The sequence below is a fragment of the Bubalus kerabau genome, chromosome 4 (assembly GCF_029407905.1).
Source record: "Bubalus kerabau isolate K-KA32 ecotype Philippines breed swamp buffalo chromosome 4, PCC_UOA_SB_1v2, whole genome shotgun sequence".
NCBI classification, from domain to species: domain Eukaryota; kingdom Metazoa; phylum Chordata; class Mammalia; order Artiodactyla; family Bovidae; genus Bubalus; species Bubalus kerabau.
The window spans coordinates 166,627,339-166,632,386 of record NC_073627.1 but is presented as its reverse complement, the minus strand read 5'-3'; the positions used below and the strand labels follow the sequence as shown (position 1 = coordinate 166,632,386).

At 43.6% G+C, this 5,048-nt stretch overlaps 1 non-coding gene across 1 annotated transcript; it reads left to right on the top strand.

Annotated features, from left to right (window-relative positions):
• The first annotated feature begins 4,307 nt into the window (after positions 1-4,307).
• On the top strand, positions 4,308-4,380 carry TRNAC-GCA (transfer RNA cysteine (anticodon GCA)). The gene has a single exon. It is a non-coding gene; the product is annotated as a tRNA-Cys (tRNA).
• Positions 4,381-5,048: the final 668 nt, after the last annotated feature.

Below are 5,048 nucleotides of genomic sequence, written 5' to 3'. Positions count from 1 at the left end.
GCCAAGTGAGGGAGATAGGGAATGCAGTGGGTAGGTGGAGATTAGTATTTTATTTAATAGGTTGGTTAGGGAAAGGCTGTCTGATTACCTGACATATGAACAGAGTTCTGAGAGGCTGATGGAGAAAACCACACAGGGGATATTGTGCAAAGGAAGGGTATGCTGTGACTATATTTTAATCGGATGACTCTGGCTGCTTGCAAGGAGACCAGCATGGGAAGGAGCACTGGGAAGCAGAGAGACCGGCAGGAGTCTATTGCTGGAATCCACGTGGAAGTGAGAGTGTCTCTAACCAGGGTGGATGCGGGGGCCATTCTAAAAGGTGGTGAGATATGGGAAACGTCTTGAAGGCAGACCTCACAGGATGGGCTGATGGGTTAGAGAGAAGGGGGAGCCAAGGACGATTCCAAGTGTGGCTGCCTGGAAGAATAGGGTCCCCATTTCCAAAACTGGCAAACACGTGGAAGAGAAGTTTTAAATGGGGAAACCAGGAGTTTGGTTTTGGACTTGTTAGGTCTAAGATATTATTTAGACATCCAAGAGGCGATGTCAAGAAGGCAATTGTAGATAAAAGTGTGGATTTCAGGGAGAGGTCCAGAGCTATAAATCTGAGAATTGTTGAGAGTACAGCTGGCATTTTAAAGCACAGAGCAGAATGAGGTCATCATCCGGGGAGTGAAATTAGATACAAAAGAGAAACATCCCAAGAACTGAGCTCTGGGACAAAGGGGTTTTCACTGTGGGCCAGCGATCGAAGGACACAGAGGATGAATGCTGGGAGAGGCAGGAAGAGAACCACAGAGAGCGATGGCCTAGAAACCAAGTGAAGAAAGTGCTTCAAGAGAGAGGGAGTGAAATGAGCAGAGAGTTGAGAAGAGAACTGAGGACTGACTGTTGAGGCTTGCAATGTGGAGTCACTGGTGACCTTGCAAGAGCTCTTCCCGCGGAATAGTGGGACCTAAAACCTGATTCAAGTGACTTCAGGAGAGAAAGGGAAGAGGTGAAAGTGAGCCTTGACAGATCCTTTGAAGAGTTTTTCTGTAAAGAGGACCTGAAAAACAGGCATGAGACAGAGAGAACTGAAGTCCTCGAGGAGATGGGAAGGGATGGGACCCATTGTACAAGTGGAATCGTTAGGCTTAGAAAGGAAGATGGACATAACAGTTACTTTTCCCCCTCCTTTAAAAAAGAAAGTCTGTGAGTCATTTTCTTAATTCACACCTACTATTATTCTGAGCTGTGAGCAGGCAAAGATGGACAGGAGAGGCAGTGGGTTAACATTATCTGTGTCTCGAATTGGACTATTTATGAAACCATAAAATATTGATATATGAAATCTAGAATAGCTAAGTATATAAGACATCACTCAATACTAGATTCTAGCATGGACAAGCACTAAAAGGTGCCATAGGATTAAAAAAAAATTATCTTGAAATATTTCCAACATGAGCTTAATGTATTTCCATGAATTGGTGAAGACCTACTGTGCTGGTTTTGCAGCTGACACGTGGTCCCATCTGCAGAACACCAGGGTCCCATAGGTTCAGGGGTTGCCTTGGCTGTCCAGAGAACTGTACAGTATTCAGAGGAAACATCTTAGATGTTGAGGTGATCCCTCCACCAACATCCAGAGACTCTTTGAATCACAGCTGAGATCTCCTAAAACCAGTATCACCAGCATTGAGATCACCCAACATTGGCTTGGCAAGGTTGGACCGACTTTGCCACTAGGGTGCCCAGGAGGCTGGCTACCTTGGAAGGTATGGTCATCATAGAGACCTGGGCTTAAATTTTGCTTCTGCAACTAACCAACTGTAGGACGCTGGGAAAATCCATTCACTTCTTTGACCCTCAGTTTTTTACCAGTGAAATGGGAAAAAATAATGTCTGCTTAAAATGGTTATCATGAAATTTCAATTAGATAGCACATATCATGGGCTTCTCTGGTGGTTCAGCAGTAAAGAACCACCTGCCATGCAGGAGACCTGGATTGGATCCCTGGGTTGGGAAGATCCCCTGGAGAAGGAAATGGCAACCCACTCCACTATTCTTGGCTGGGAAATCCCATGGACAGAGAAGCCTGGTGGGCGACAGTCCACGGGGCTGCAAAGAGTGGGGCATGACTTAGTGACAACAACAACATAAAGTGCTTACTCCATTAAAAAAGTATTTTAATAAACATTACCTCACTTTCCGGAGAAGGCAATGGCACCCCACTCCAGTACTCTTGCCTGGAAAATCCCATGGACGGAGGAGCCTGGTGGGCTGCAGTCCATGGGGTCGCTAAGAGTCGGACACGACTGATCGACTTCACTTTCACTTTTCACTTTCATGCATTGGAGAAGGAAATGGCAACCCACTCCAGTGTTCTTGCCTGGAGAATCCCAGGGATGGGGGAGCCTGGTGGGCTGCCGTCTATGGGGTCGCACAGAGTCGGACACGACTGAAATGACTTAGCAGCAGCAGCAGCAGCAGCTTACTTTTCATCTCTTCTCCTCCATTGGATTAAAAAATAAATTTTTATTTATCTATCTGGCTGTGTCAGGCCTGAGATACAGCATGTGGGATCTTTTGTTGCAGCTCACAGGCTATAGTTGTGTCGCGTGGGCTCAGTAGCTGCAGCTCATGGGTTTAGTTGCTCTGCGCATGTGGGATTTTAGTTCCCTCACCAGGGATCAAACCCTCCTCCCTTGCATTGGCAAGCAGATTCTTAACCACTGGACCAGCAGAGTAGTCCCCTCCACTGGATTTTTAGAACTTAAAAAAAAAAAGAAAAAAGGAGCTAGATTAGTGTGGGGGCAGCAAGTCAGAGAAAAAATTTCTCAGTAGGGCACCATGTCTGATTAAGAGCTAGGATTTCAGATGAGCTCAGTGTGATTCCATCAGAATTCCTGAATCTTGAAGTGCTTTGGTTTCTTCCTCTGTAAAATAATTTTAATGATTCCTACCTCGATGAGTATCTGCTAGGACCAAATGTTTTCATATATGGAAAACAGTGTCAATTACACGTTCATCCATTCTCATGTATTGGAACAGCACATATCAGAAATAAATGCTCAATAAAGTGAAAATGTGAGTCACCGGTTGTGTCCAACTCTTTGTGACTCCATGGACTGTAGCCCGTCAGGTTCATCTGTTCATGGGATTATCCAGGCAAGAATACTGGAGCGGGTTGCCGTGACTTCCTCCAGGGGATCTTCCTGAACCAGGGATCAAAACCAAGTGTCCCGCATTGCAGGCAGATTTTTTTTTTAACCATCTGAGCCACCAGGGAAGCCAATAACTCTCTGCTATTTAGAAAGAACAGGCAGGAACCCCTGTTAGATGCAGGGGATTCAAATGTGATTGAGGCATGGTCCCTGCCTGCCAGGAGCTTACTGATGGAGGAGGAGTGGCAGATACATTACCAATTACAGTGGTAAAACTGGAAAACCCTGGAGTCAGCTGGGGGCCACAGACACTCATATCCTTGCCTGCTGCCTCTTGAGTCCCCTTTCCCGGTCGCTCTCTCTCCTCAATCCCTCTCTCTTGAATTTCTCCCAGGTTCCTTATCCCTCTCCCTCTAGTATGTATTATAGCTTTCTCTTTCCTCCACACCCTGAGTGGCAGCCAATACTGGGATCCTGAGGTTTTGCTTTCTACCCTAGGTGGGCTGATAGGGAAGTTTCCAGCAGAGGTGTTAAGAAAATATATATGAGTATTTAGGGATTGCTGGTGTGATTCCACAGACCTGCACACTTAGTCTAGTAAAACCTCTTCATGGCTTTACTGATTACAGATATTATAACATTAAGAATAAATGCATAACATTGTGTATATCCCTTTAAGACAGCCTTCATAATAACTGCATAGACTGTACTGTAGTAATTGTAAAATTAAATTTTACATTAAAGGATAATATGTGTGTCAAACATTTAGATATATTAAAAGGTCTATTATAAAACAACAGCTGATCTTTGTCTTACCACCTTGTTCCCCAATTCTCCTACTTATGTCTTCTGGAATTTACCTCCATATTCTGCTTAGAAATATGTGCTTGTACAGCTATGCTACAATTCATTGGAATTATCTGTTGACTTCCTTTGATAATGGATGAGATTTAGGTTTTCTTAGACAAACACAAATCCACTTCTTTTTCCCTTCATCCTCCCAAAATGGTTACATCACATTTTTTGTTAAATCGGTAATTAGAGTTTACATTATTCTGATTATATATCACTCCTTGACCAGTCAAGTAATATACTATGATTATGTTTCCTTTCTTATACAGCTGGGCTTATTTTTTAGTCTGGAATTAACATTTTGCTTTCCTGGTGGCTCAGGCGGTAGAGAATCTGCCTGCAATGCAGAAGACCCAGGTTCAATCCCTGGGTCAGGAAGATTCGAAGGAGAAGGAAATGGCAACCCACTGCAGTATTCTTGCCTGGAGAATCACATAGACAGAGGGGCCTTGTGGGCTACAGTCCATGGGGCTGCAAAGAGTTGGACATGACTGAGCGACTAACACTTAAACTTACAGTTTTTTCTTAATTTTCCTATTTGGTATTGTTTTTATTTATTTTAAAAATTTGTTTAACTTAAAAATGTTTTATTATTTTTAAAATTATTTATTTGGCCGCCTTGGGTCTTAGTTGCAGCACATAGGATCTTCGTTGAATCATGTGGAATTTTTTTCTGCAGCATGCTGGCTTAGTGGCCCCATGGCATGTGGGATCTTAGTTCCCTGACCAGGGATTGAACTGGCATCCCCTACAATGCAATGTGAATTTTTAACCACTGGACCATCAAGGACATCCCTGGTATTATTTTTGTATGACTCTCTTCTCCTTTAGGCTTGAGAGCCTCCAGGACAAGGATTATATTTATCATATATATTTATCTTTGTATTCCCAGACTAGCATAGTAGCTGGCAATAAAGATACTGAACATATGCGTGGATGATTGATGGGGTGGATATTTTAGTCTACTTGTGTTTCTCCATAGAGGCACGGTTGGCGTTTTGATAGGACAAGTCTTTGTTGGAGGGACTGTCTGGCATGGTGCAGGAA